At 37.4% G+C, this 14,457-nt stretch overlaps 1 protein-coding gene across 2 annotated transcripts in view; it reads right to left on the bottom strand.

The window, feature by feature from the left end:
- The window catches only part of Prkg1 (protein kinase cGMP-dependent 1), a 1,244,729-nt gene that overhangs the window by 1,073,169 nt on the left and 157,103 nt on the right, over positions 1-14,457 (bottom strand). The window lies entirely within an intron of this gene.

Raw genomic sequence — 14,457 nt, 5'->3', positions numbered from 1 at the left:
TGACAAGCTCTTTCATAGTTTCTGATGTTTAACAGAGCCGTGAAATGCTCTGGCACACAACAAATGAAATTTCTTGTTAGGAATCCAGTAACTTTCTGAAAGACATGAGAACAAAATAGGCCCACAGCAACAGAAATAGAACAGAAAAATTCTCCTGTAAGGTCCCTACCATTTAATGGATAAGTGGCTAACAATCATACAACTTCATTTTATTTTAGAATTATTTGATCCACAAGATTGTGAGGGAAGACATCAGCAGAGAAACATTTTAAGTTGAAGCTTATTATTTTATTTAAAAACATAGATAAGCACTGGAGAGGTGGTTCAGCAGTTAAGGCTCTTGCCTACAAAGCCTAATGACCCAAGTTCAATTTCCCAGTATCCATGTAAAAAAGATGCACAAATTAGTTTGCAGTGGCTTAAGGCCCTGGTGCTCCTATGCCCACTCATGCTCACTTGCTCTCTCTCCTTGCAAATAAGTAAATAAAATACTAAAATGCAGATAAGGGCTGGAGAAATGGCTTAGTGGTTAAGGTGCTGGCCTACAAAGTCAAAGGACCCAGGTTCAACTCCCCAGGACCCATGTAAGCTAGATACACAGGGGGTACATACATCTGGAGTCTGTTTGCAGTGGCTGGAGGCCCTGGCACATCCATTCTCTTTATCTCTGCCTGCCTATTTCTGTATCTCTCTCTCTAAGATAAATAAAATAAATTTTAAAAATATATTTTAAAATGTAGATAAAATTCACATGCAAGAAAATATTTTTACTCTCAAGTTATTATAAAAATATTGTGTATTTTTATACTGTATTTTATCAAACATAATTATAGAAAAAACACAATTTGGTTACTTACTTTCATATGCTTCTTCTGCAAGATTTTATATTCTGAATAAGCAGAGATCATTTTAATTTGCTCTCATGAGTACATCCAACTTCTACTACAATGCCAATCATATACTACAGGAGCTCAAGAAATTTTCTAGAAAAATTTTGTAAGAAATGGATTTCTAATTAGCTGGTTGAAACAACTGGCAGAAATCTGACATTGTTTTTCTTCTGAATCTCATGTTTCTTTAGAGAATACTATTACTTGAACTACCTTAATCTGAAGTAACCAGATAGATAAAGCTTTGTCAAACAAGATACTTGAAATCCCACATGATTTAGGTTTGGGATTAAATACACATGCTTGGAGAACATATATGCATAGATTCTGTAGTTGGGAATTCAATGATCAACAGGGAAGTATCTCTTAAGAGAATAGTGCTAAATTTATTCATTGAGCTAAGAAACTCCAAATCACTTAACAAAGATGCATAAATCCATGAGGAAGATACACTAAGAATTATTTTGTCATAATAACACCAGAGAGGTGAGAAACTAGGTATGAGGAAAGCCAAGTCCTTAGCAAAACACAGATGAAGTGAAACATTTGGAATTTTATATGGAAAAATTTAACATTTGAAAGCATGAATATAAGCTGGCTTTTATTCACAAAGACTCAGCAAATGGCTCTTAGGGATTTGCCCTACAGTACTGTCTATAGAGTGAACATTAGACATCTCCTCTACTTTGGGTATTTTCCATCCAGACAGAATCTAAACTGGCCTGTCTTCATATACTGATTCTTAACACCTTGGGTTTAATTAATAAAAAGACACACATAAGGTGAAAAATAATTGAAAATAAGTTATTGTGCAAAAGAAAACTACAGTGGACTGTTACACTATAATAAAATTATGACAAAAAGTTTATGCATAGGTATAGGAAAATTATAATATTATATTATATAATCACTTAATCACAATAATTATATATAATATATATATTATAATATTATATAATATAATCACTGTAGGATATAGAATTGTTTTAAAGTATATTACATATATATATATATATATATATATATATATATATATATATAATATTTAAAATATAGATTTGAGTAACCTCTACCCACTTAGTACTGTCACTTATAAAACTTCCTTACTTTTCTAAATTTCTGTGTCAGTATTTGTAAAATGCTATTTGAAAAAACATAACAGATTCATATGTGAAGACTAGTGACAGAATGAAATTACTCTAAGTTAATGCTGGATGATAAATTTGGTAGTAGCATTGATTGCAACAGCAGTAATATACAAGGACTGTAGTATATTATCTAACCATGACTTCACGTAATATCAAAAGGATTAAACAAAGTTTTGACTTTTCTTGCCTTTGGAAACAGAATCATATTGTTTCTTTCTATTTTTCCCTATCTATAAAGTTTTCCATATTGATAAAGTTTAGGATGTACATGCTTTTTAGTTTTTCAAAAACTTTCATTTTAAAAGTAAGTCATGAGAAATACTGATAAAAATTAAATATAATCTACTGTCCATTAAATTAATAATGGCCAACTATTATGGACATACTGGCTACTACTCTTCAGTAGGTTATCTTCCATATAGATCACATGCTTACAATTCTTGAAAGCAAGGTCCCTGGGTTTTGGTAAGTGAAGCTTGAAACCACAGGTTAGTAATCAAAATCCCAGTGCTAGGAATGAGATACTTTCCAGTGAGTTACTGGTCAGCGAGGCTACAGCACTTCAAACAATATTGCCACTGCTGATTCCATTGCCCACCAAAACTAGATAGTAATTCGAAATGTCTAAGAAGCTACAAGCGTTGGTTGCAGGACTTAGGGAAACAAAGCTGGAACTCAGCTAGAAGCTTCCTCCTGGCTGGCTAGTTTTCTTGGTGCTCGAATGTGCTATGAAAGCTGTTGGGGGAGAATAAGTCATCAACAGTCCTCTCCAACTTGCCAGAAATGACGTGCCCACTGGTGCCATAGTGGCATGAATGCTATAGGAGTAACCAACTGCTTTCTGATTTGATCTGAGGCCTGCTTTGCAGAAGGAAATTCATGCCTATTACCATAAACCTAGACAAAAGCCTGTGGATAAAGATGCCTAACGATCTAGAGGAGAACCTACTATGTGGTTATGCTAACTGGACAGCTTGTCAAACTGTCTTCTAAATATTTATGTTTGTTCTCATAGATTAGTTCTGCTTGAAGCTTTCGTCACAGAAGTTTCTTACTACAATGGCGAGGTTAATGCAGACTTTGAATGAACATCTCACCAGACACAGTTATGGAAGGAAGGGATTTATTTTAAGTGTCTAGGGCAGGTTCCACCAAAGGCAAAAGAAGCTGGCTTCCTTTTACAGATCCAAGCAGATAGCAAACATCAACAGCCAGCATTACCACAAGCAATCAGAAGCAAAAAAAAAGAACCACGAGAGCTCAAGCTGTTCTCTCCACACCTTTGGGCTGGAATCAAATCTGTCCCCAGTGACACATCCCCTCCTTCCCATAACAGAAATCTGCTTGCTAGGGGTCGGAGTTGTGACCTCTATTTTAATAAGGCACCCAAGTTTATGCGGACATACATCTACATATCATATTCAAACCACCACATATGACTAGCAAAATGGCTAAGAATTACTGACTACTGTGTGCCTAGCCCTAAACAGGATATCTATGCCATTGTCTCCATGGCTCAGGGAACATTGCACAAGAGAGGGCAGAAAGAATGCAAGCGAAGAAGGATGGGATGGAGGGCTGTACAATGTTATCTTCAGGATAGCTCATACCCATTATACACTCATAAAATGAGAGCAACTGTGATTACCTGCACAAGGAAATATTTCATCAATATTTAACCATGGGTATGGGAAGTATTCATAAGATTCCACGCCTCCCTCAGTAGCTATTGGCAGCCAAGGGAGGGGATTCTTGTCCATCAGCGGTATAGTCCATTCTCTAGTAAATAAAATTGTGTCCATAATCATGCAAGCAACTCTAACTCAACCCTGTTGACTAAAAAAAAAAGGTATGAAAGTAGGATGGGGATTTATTATAAAAAAGATTTTAGTATGATAACAGAGAGTAATTATAGTGGGATAAGATAAAAATACATTATGTACATGTAGGAAAGTGTAAAAATAAAAATTAAAGAAAATACAAAAAAATTGAAAATGCAACTGGCAGGAATTTTCACTTCTGGAAGAGTTTATAGATGAAAAAGGATTAACAATCTCTTATTTCATCTGTTTTAAAAGCCCTATTAATGAGGTAGAGTTCTTTAGCTGTATTATTTCTGAATTTCTCATATATTTTTAAATTTACATGTACCAAAACTTTGTCTTGGGGCCCAAAGTTGCTTCTCTTCAGTATTCAAAACAAGATGCAAAGCTGGTCCCCACTGATGATTTTTAAGAAGCTTACTCCTTTGACTACCATCCTCTTCCTGACCACAGAAATATAGAGGTACCTTTATAGCAAATCATAAGATGTTGTGATCTATGATTATTTTTCCAAATATCAGACACTTTTTTTAACCTCCAAGAAACTCATTTTAGTTAAATTATATTTTCTATCTTTACAAAATTTCATCTATCTTATTTGGGTCAGTGGGTGAGTCCATCCAAAGGGTGCATAGTTTCTAATATTAAAAGAATAGATCTTATAAACCATAACCCTAGCCTATTAAGCCAAGATAGTATCTTATCCTTCAGGAAATATTATAGTATGGTATTAAATGTCTATAACCTAAAAAGCTTGCCAAAATTAGAAATACGGCTCTCTTCAAGAAAACATAATTAACTTCATCTAAAAGTGACTGAAGAAAGTCATGTCCCTCCTCTCATAAACGGTACTATTAACCTATGTCATGAAAGCATCAGAAAAGGTAAAACAATGAGCTAGCTCTACTATAATTCCTTACAACATGTGCTACTTATGCCCTTATTTCTCAAATTTTATCCTGGATAAAGTCATTTAATCTCAGGTGTCTGAAGAAACAAAGACTTTCATATATAAGCCTGAGTCAATTTAAAGCAATTGATTGTGCTGGGATGAAATTCAGTGGGAGGGCTAATATGAGAGGTCATTGGTTTACTACCACCATTGTAAAAATAAATAAGTAAATACCTGAGGATCTAAGATTTACGATTGACCTCTTCATGTAGGCATTGCCAAAATAATATCCATTGCCAATAAAACATCATAAATAATATTTCCCAGGTATCACAGCAATAGGGAAACCTATGCCATTGTGTGAGGCAATTCAAAGATGTCCTTGTCAGTAATATCCAAAGCCCTGTCTCTTCATGTAGTTGTCATGTGAGTCCTTTCTCATGACAACCAGGACCCTCAGGTCTTCTGTCATGACTCTGTACGTGCGCCAACACTGAAGACCATAATTAATCAGGGCCTGCAACTGACTCTGCTTTGACTGTTTTTGTTCCTCTGATGAAACAGTCTGAGATACTCACTGTCACCAGGATACAGACTTGCACATAAGGTCGTTTGAACTGTGTTACCAGCACGGGGCTAAAGAAGACTTGTTTGTCCTCAGCCAGATTGCATAAGTACAAGAAGAAAACACAGATTTTTAATATCTAAAAATCCTTAGCTTCCTCTGTAAATTTTAAAAAGTTAAAAGAAAGAACTTTCTCTTCCGTGTCCCAAATGTGACTTTTTGTTGTGTTTTATATTTTTGTTTTTTGTTTTTTCAAGGTAGATTCTCACTCTAGCTCAGGACAACCTGGAATTCACTCTGTAATCTCAGGGTGGCCTGGAACTCATGGTGATCCTCCTACCTCTGCCTCCCTAGTGCTAGGATTAAAGGCGTGCAACACCACGCTCAGCCACATGCATGACTTTTACATCCCAATAGGCGGGACACTATGTGAACTTGGTTCTTTTGAGCTAGTCCCCTTGGCTTTATGGTCATTCTTCAGTGAGCTTCTGAAGCATATAGAATGTTGAGGTGATATGCCGGCTTTCCCTGGTTGTTGGGAGCCCTGGGGTTCAGCCTTGTTAAATTCTATGGTATAAGTTCTCTCAAATCATGACCAATTTTAAATTAAGAAAAAGTAACCTGCTTGCAAAGTTTCCACAAATTTCATGAACAGATCTTACATGATAGTTCATGTTTATTTCAGGATACCCGAGGAATTAATGTGACTTATGAATGCCTAAACAAAGATAATCTTTCTCATTCTTAAAATATTCATCTTGTGCTATAATATCCCTAGAAAATTAAATTCTAGGATTAGCAATAGTTACACTAAACCTTCAGTTTTAACAAAGTGAATTAGAAAACCTACTTACCCATTTATTTAATGCAAAAAATCATTCCTGAATGACACAACCAAAAATTGAGAAAAATTATCCTCCAACATGATCTAAGGCAAAACTTAGCATTTCTAGATAGGTATAAGAAAATGTACACCAACTTCTCAGCCAAGGAATTCAGCATTATCTACTATTAATAAACATGTGTTCTTTAGTTTTCTTGATCTAAAGGTCACGCTGCACTGTGGGCACCATGTAGCAGACTGGCAATATCTAGGAGGCAGTCATGCTATTTCAAGGAGCAAAGAAGGCATGGGACTGGCCATGATGGCATATCAGATTAAGGCACTTGCCTGCAAAGCCTAATGACTGGAGTTCAATTCCCCAGTACCCACGTGAAGACAGATGCACAAAGTGGCACATGTCAGGAATTTGTTTGCAACAGAAAGTGGCCCTGTTGCGACTATTCTCTCTGTCTCTCTCTCTCTCTCCTTCTCGCTCTCTTTATCTTTCCCTCTCTCTCTCTCTCTCTCTCTCTCTCTCTCCTTGAAAATGAATAAATAAAAACATAGTTTTAAAGGCTTTAAATAGCCAGGCATGGTGGCACACACCTTTAATCACAGCACTTGGAAGGCAGAGGTAGGAGGATCACCATGAGTTCAAGGCCAGCCTGAGACTACATAGTGAATTCCACGTCAGCCTGGACTAGAGTGAAACCCTCACTCAAAAAACAAAAAAAACTGTTGGTGGGAATGTGAGATGGTACAACAACTTTGGAAAGCAATATGGAGACTCCTGAAAAAGCTGACTATAGAGATACCAACAGACCCAGTTATTCCATTACTGGGAATCTACCCTAAAACCTTCAAACCACAGGCCAGAGAGATTTGCTCAACCATGTTTGTAGCTGCTCAGTTTGTAATAGTGAAGAGCTGGAATCAACCCAGATGTCCATCACTAGAAGAATGGATAACTAAGATGTGGCATATCTATACAATGGAATTCTATACAGCAGTAAGAAAAAATGACACAATGAAATTTGAGGAAAAATGGTTGAACCTGGAACAGATCATTCTCAGTGAACTTACCCAATCATAGAAAAAAAAACAAAAAAAAAACACCACATAGTCTCACTTATCTACAGCACCTAACCTGAATCTACCCAAGATGCTTTACATACCTAGCAAGCATCTTGTGGACTAGACAATAGGATGGGTGAGGAGGGAGGAGAGGGCGACAGAGGGGTGAGAAACACAAATCTAGACCCAGACGGCAATGGTACCATAAAATTCTACTTCCTAAAAGGTAGACCAAATGGCTGAACCTTCACCAGGCCCTTAGAGGGAACACCTGAACCACAAGACACTGGAGAGGGCATGATAAAGACTAACCTTAATATTCTATAGCTTTTCTCTCCCTCCCTCCCTCCCTCCCTCTCTCTCTCTCTCTCTCTCTCTCTCTCTCTCTCTCTCTCTCTCTCTCTCTCTCTCTCTCCTCTCTAATGCTTGTATATTAGTTATCTTTTTCTTCCTTTTCTTGGTGGTCACTGACCTGTAACTCCCAGTACCTGATTAGGGCTATCATCCACAAGGAACTTTTGATCAGAGAGGCCTACAAGGTTTCTAAAAGAAAGTTTCTGTCTGAGTACTTGATGATCCACCAAAGGTTAGTGGTAAGACCCTACTGATGAAGACACCTTATGTGGTCAACAGGTAAAATGGAATGGCATGGCTGGAAGATGGAAGAGAGTCAGTCCTCATACAGTCAGCGCGTCTAGTGCCAGAAGGTGCTACATGGATGACTGGGGGAAAATGACCAATATCTGTCCAAGCAAATCATGGTCTAAACCACTTAGCAGAAAATAACCTGTTGTGATGCCCACACAAGTGCAATAGTGGCACACAGCCATGGTGGGGAACCAACTGCTCTTGATTTGGCTAACTGATCCCCTCAGTGGTTCAGGACCCAATAGCTGGAGCTGGGAAACAAGTCAGAACCATATCCAAACATAAGCCCACCCTCCATTATCAAGCTACCATCAATCGTGGGCTACAAGAGGGCCAACACCTATTAAACTCCCTATTTAAAAAGTAAGGAATATCTTATTTGTCCTGGTGCTAACCTACTCTCCATTGGAGAATCTGCTTATCTTTTTCAGATAGATGTAGATCCTAAGGAGAAAGCCACCCCATCATACCTCAAAAGAGCCCCAGTTGAAACTAAGAAAAATTGGTGAAACAAGCAAGGGTGCTGTTTTCCTGGTGAACTGGGTACCAGCACAAAGGGGAAGGAGATCAACACAGAGAAAAATCAACTCCTAACAAATCAGAGAGCCAGAGACCCAGAGGCCACAATACCTCATCACTGAAGCAGACCAAAAATGAATCCAACATGGCTCAGGGAAATTTTGCAGAAGAGGGGCCAGAAAGAATGTCAGAGCCACATGTTGGATCATGATATTCAGAGACATTTATCCTAACCATAAGTTTAGGCTAACTCCACAATGTATGACCCATTTACCTCAACAAGGAGGGGCCAAGGGGAGGTGGTAGGTCATGTATGAGCCTAATAATGGTACCAAACTGACTGTATTTGCTGAATACAAAACTAATTAATATTTTTTTTTAAAAGCTCTAAAATAAGAGTGGAGAAGGAAGGCAGACTCAGGTAGAGTGGCCAGAAGGTCCTCGTTGACCTGAGGGCTGTAGGAAATGCTATTCAGCTACTGTCTCCTCCATCATAGACTGTGGGTAACAGTGTCCTGAGTACCAGGACCAAGAGCATGAGATCCATGGCCTGGGATGGGTAGAATCCTTCCAAAGCTCAGAAAGGAGGTTTGACAGAAGCACTCAGTGAGCCAGAGATGAAGATGGGAGAATGAAACCTCCAAAGTACACAGAGACCAGATCATGTAGGGATTTGAAGATTTTTTTAAGTTCAATTTTAGAGCAACAACAACAAAATATCAACCCATATTCAGCCAGGTGGAATGGTATATACCTTTAATCCCCACATTTTGGGGGTAGAGGTCAGAGGATTGCTGTGAGTTCAAGACCAACTTGAGACTACATAGTGAATTCCATGTTAGCCTGGGCGACAGCAAGATACTATCTCAAAGAAAAATTTCAGTTTGGGGGCTGGAAAGATGGCTTAGTGGTTAAGATTCTTGCCTGGAAAGCCACATGACCTGGGTTTAATTCCCCAGTACCATGTAAAGCCAGATGCATCAAGTGGCACACACATCTTGAGTTTATCTATAGTGGCTAGATGCCCTGGTGCACCTATTTTCTCACTCTCTTTTTTTCTTTCTCCTTCTGTCTTTCTCTATCTTTCTTCCCCTTTGCAAATAAATAAATAAAAGATTTTTTAAGAAGTTCAATTCTATTCCAAAGGCCACAGGAATGCAGCAAAGGCTCCTAGGAAGGGGTAAGTTTTACAGATGATAACATTTCAGACAAAAAGATTAATGGCCACCTACCTGTTTACTTAAAACATTAGTAAGTTTGTGGAGGTTTTTGTCATGAATTTTATCAATTAATAACACTAAGAACAAACATTGCTATGCTAATAATTAGTATTTAAATTAAATTGCTTGAGCATTACTGTCTATACACAAATAATTTATTTAGAACCCAAATCACAGGCTCTCAGGTAATTCTCCCATGACAGGCTAAAGTAAGGTTTCCACTACAACTTCAAAAGCCATATCCAAAGGTTTTAAGTCTTCATCTTCCTTTACAGTTATCTTTAGGAAAGACAAACTCCTCAACCATATGAAAGGCAATGGTGATTGCACCAAATGCAGCCTTACCTAGAAACTTTGGAATGATAGCTAATTCCTCTGCTTGGAAAGGACTTCCAGGAAATTAAAAAGCAAAGAGTAACAGTCATTAATGTGTTGCTAAACATGGAACTCAACTAAATCAATTAAAAAATGGAGTAAAAAACTTTTATAGCCAACATTTTAAATAAAAAAAATACCTCAATATCTTTAGTATGAAATAGTCAGCTGTGAGTTCATATATTTGGGAAAACAGTAAATAGTGATTTCCAGATCATTCTGGCTTACAATATATTTTCTGCAGTTGGGAACTCTGAAGTCCCATCCTCATGGATAATTCAGTTTTTCATCCAGATATAGTCCTCATAGGGCTATCTAGCACTTTCAAAGACCAAGAGTCATTGTATGATAACTCCATCCTCCTACTGTGAAATATTAGATTAAGTATCTACAAAGAAAGTAAGTGAATCCAAACATACTGTTAAGATTATACAAAAACAGTGAATCTTATCTATTGCCTAGCAAATTTCTTGAATGAACTCTAGAGGCATAAGTGTGAGCTGATTGATATTAGTTCTCAAACATAAAGTTTAAGGTTTAATTAGCCAATACTATTGGCCAAGTCAGGTAGTTCCTCAAAACTGAAAACATTTTTTTAGAATTTTCAGTCTGTATTTTCATATCTACCAAGTCTTCTAGTGCTATCACAATCTTACAGGAAGAATACTCATGGGGAAATACACAATGTTTGCAGCCTCATGCTTATGATCAGTATTTAAGACAAAGCATGGGTATCATTAGGCCAAAATGCATGGCAGCAACATAGTTCTTAGGTAGGATAGAGGATTTCCGTGAATTGGAGTCTAGCTTGAGACTACACAGTGAATTCCAGATCAGCCTGGACTAGAGTGAGACATACCTCAAAAAAAGAAAGAAAGAAAGAAAGAAAAAAAGAAAGAAAGAAAGAAAGAAAGAAAGAAAGAAAGAAGGAAGATGCTAGAGAGATGGCTTATCAGTTAAGTCACTTTCCTGGAAAGCCAAAGGACCCAAGTTTAATACCCTTGTAAGCCATATGTACAAGGTATCTAGAGTTCGTTTGCAGTGGTTGGAGGCACTGGTATGCCCACTCTCTCTTTCTCCCCCTGTACAAATAAATAAATAAAATTAAAATTAAAAATTAGTTCCATTACCGTAATCATGAAATTACAGTGAAACACTTCTGGAAATAACTGTAGAAATAACTGATTAAATGGGAGGATGGTTAGTCGTAAAGCATGAGTCTGCTCAAATTTCATTTAGAATTTTCTCTTTTAATTAATATTTTTCCCTCAGTTACATTGACTAAGAACAAAAGATAAATTGATTTCAAAATCACCAGTTGGCTATTGACAGATAATGTAAGCTGATATTCATTAAAGGAAAATTACTGTCCCTTGTAGGTGCTTATCTACTTCCAGACTTGGTATTAAAATTCTTCCATTCAACTATACAAGTCATTCTGCCCTCCAGAACTTGACACAGGCGACAGATAATTCAAAGTACTCAGGGAAGTCTCCAAAAGCACTCAGTTCAAATGCTTGCTCGGAAGCTCCCTCTTATATAACAGAAGCAGAACTGAGGTTTCACAGAAGTCCTGTGAAGTACTGTATGTAAGAACGAATAAGATCCTATTCACCACATTCCAGAATAAAAGTACACCATATCTTGATCAATTAAGAATGAACTCCATTGCTGAAGTTCAGATATGCAAACCACAAAACTGAACAATGATTGAAAAGAAAGAATGTGGCATATGTTTATATGCCTAGTTGCAATTTAACAGTATGTAGCATTTTAAAAAAATATATTTTATTCACTTGTTTGAGAGAGAGAAAGACAGAGAAACAGAGTGAGTATGGGTGCATCAGGGCCTCCTGACACTACAAAATACTTCAGACAGATGAGCCACTTGGTGTACCTGGCTTTGTGTGGGTTCTTTGGAATCACATTCAGGCTATTGGGCTTTGTAAGCAAGCATGTTTACCTACTGAGCAATCCCTACAGCCCCATTTTTTTAACCTTTCAAAGCATAAATTACTGAAGCCTCTTAGATCTCACTTGTTCCCAATAAGGTGAACACCCACTATGAATATTCATTAAGCTAGTCACCACCCTGGGCTACCTCAAGACCTTATTGGGTGCCAAGATGTCCATTAAAACAACATAGCTCACACAATCACCATATGTATACATGGTCATGTTGATAACTCCATCACTTGACTTGATAACTGATAATTCAATGAATTTTGATAATTCTCAAACTTACTCTCTTTTAAATACCTTTTAATGAGTTTGGAATCAACAAATTGAAAATCAGATGACCCTCTGCTAGCAGGCCTCATGCCCCTATGTGTAGACTTTTCTTTGGCTAAAAATGATGACCAGGCTGTGCATGGTGGCGCACACCTTTAATCCCAGCACTCGGGAGGAAGAGGTAGGAGGATTGCCATGAGTTCAAGGCCACCCTGAGACTCCATAGCGAATTCCAGGTCAGCCTGGGCTAGAGTGATACCATACCTCGAAAAACAAATAACAACAACAACAACAAAAGACTAGATTACTCAGAAAAGAAGCCAGATTGAGACATGTTCTATTATTTTTGCCTGTCTGAGGAAACAGAACATCTACTCTGACCTTTTTACTCCAAATATTATTTGGCAGTGGGTTTAATACATTAGGCACACTGAGTCTTCCTGAAGGGAGATGCCACATACATTGAGAAGGCTTTAAAAAGAATAAAATTATCTTTCTAAAAATTTTAGTACTTTAATTTTTTGTTTGTAAGCAGGGAGATACAGACAGAGAGAGAGTATGGGTGCTATAGGGCCTCTAGTGACTACAAACAGACTCCAGATGCACACACCATTTTTTTCATATGGCTTTACGTGGATACTGGGGAATCAACCCCCAGGTTGTTAGGTGTTGCAGGCAATGCCTTAACCACTGAACCATCTGCCCAGAACCAGAAGTATAATTCTTAATCTTAGCTGTCAAAGTTCTATGGCTTCCTGGCTTGTTCAACAAATTGGAAAAGAAGCCAAACTGACATCATCAATCTTCATCATAGTGGTATTACCACTATTAATATGTATGTTCTACAGTAGGAAAAGCTTTACCTCACTGACATGTCACTATGTTCTTTATGTTCCCTACAGTGGAACTGAAAGTGGTATATCAACTGTTCAACGACACACGGCCAGGAAGTGATGGGCAAAGTTTTAAAGATTAATATATATGACTTCTGAGACCATGTCTATCCTAAACTCTTCTATTTTTCATCCCCAACTACTAAATTATATGGTCCGATTTCAATAAATTATCTTAATTATAAAATCCAAAGGCAAATATTCTGTTCACTTCTCTCAAGTTCTGCAAAAGAATGTTATGCCTGAGTAATATGACCTTTATCTGTGAAGACTATTTCATGCTTTCAAAACAGTTCCACATCTTACATTTCATTCTATTATTACCCAAACCTGTGCAGGAGGTAGAACAGATGTGGCTATTATCCTTACTTGACAGGTCAGAAAATGACAGCACAAAGAGGTTAGATTCCTGGGGAGTTCATGTTCAAAATTAGAGTAGAACTCAGGTCAATGACTACCAGCATGAAGACATATGTACGAGCCTTCCTTTAGTGCATGCACTAAATGGATATTCATTCATTCATATTCTTTCTGTCTCTGTGTGCTTCTTTGTTTCTATCTGTCTCTATCTCATTCTCTGTCATTCATTAGCCATTTCAGTATTCAAACTCACCTAGAAAAAGACTAAACAAATTCACTACAACAGTAGCAGCAGGCAACTGGGCCCATTTGACAATAATTCTATAGCTTAAAAAAGTCTGTGTTAGTTCATTCAGAGACATTCCTTTCTGCTTTAGCTCATTCTCTACATTAAAGAAACTGGAGCAAGTTTTGTGGTCTTTATAGAAAGGTAACCTTTGAGGCAGAAACCGCTTTTGAGTTTGGCAGTGGAATTCAACTCATTTCTGATCCTAGTCTGTTTATATACTTCCCTCATTTCCTACACATGCTGACTCAGCTGGTCTCCATATACAACTACAGAAAAGGAACAACGTATGTGAAAGTTTAGCATTAACCAAGATGAATGCTTGTGTTTGAGTTAAACATGAAAGGGAGCTCCTGAGAATGTAGCTCGGTGACAGATCACTTGCCTAGCATGCAGGAGAACCTTGTTTTCTTCCACAGTAGAGCAGTAAATAAAAAGAAAGCTCTCATTTTTTTTATAGGTTAAGATTCTTGGGAAAAAATTCCTGTTTCTAAAACAATCAGCATTTTATAATAATCTATACCATTTATATAGGTCATAGGTGTCTAACTCTAATTCTGAACATTAAATATGTTCCATGTAGGTATAGTCCAGTAGACTCTAATATGTAGATTTACAGTATTATCAAAATATTTTACTGCTAGAGGATGTATTAGCAGTTAAGGCGCTTGCCTGTAAAGCCTAAGGACCCAGGTTTGATTCCCCAGTA

Source organism: Jaculus jaculus, chromosome 1, assembly GCF_020740685.1.
Source record: "Jaculus jaculus isolate mJacJac1 chromosome 1, mJacJac1.mat.Y.cur, whole genome shotgun sequence".
In the NCBI taxonomy this organism is placed as follows: Eukaryota; Metazoa; Chordata; class Mammalia; order Rodentia; family Dipodidae; genus Jaculus; species Jaculus jaculus.
This window is presented reverse-complemented; position numbering and strand designations above follow the sequence as displayed.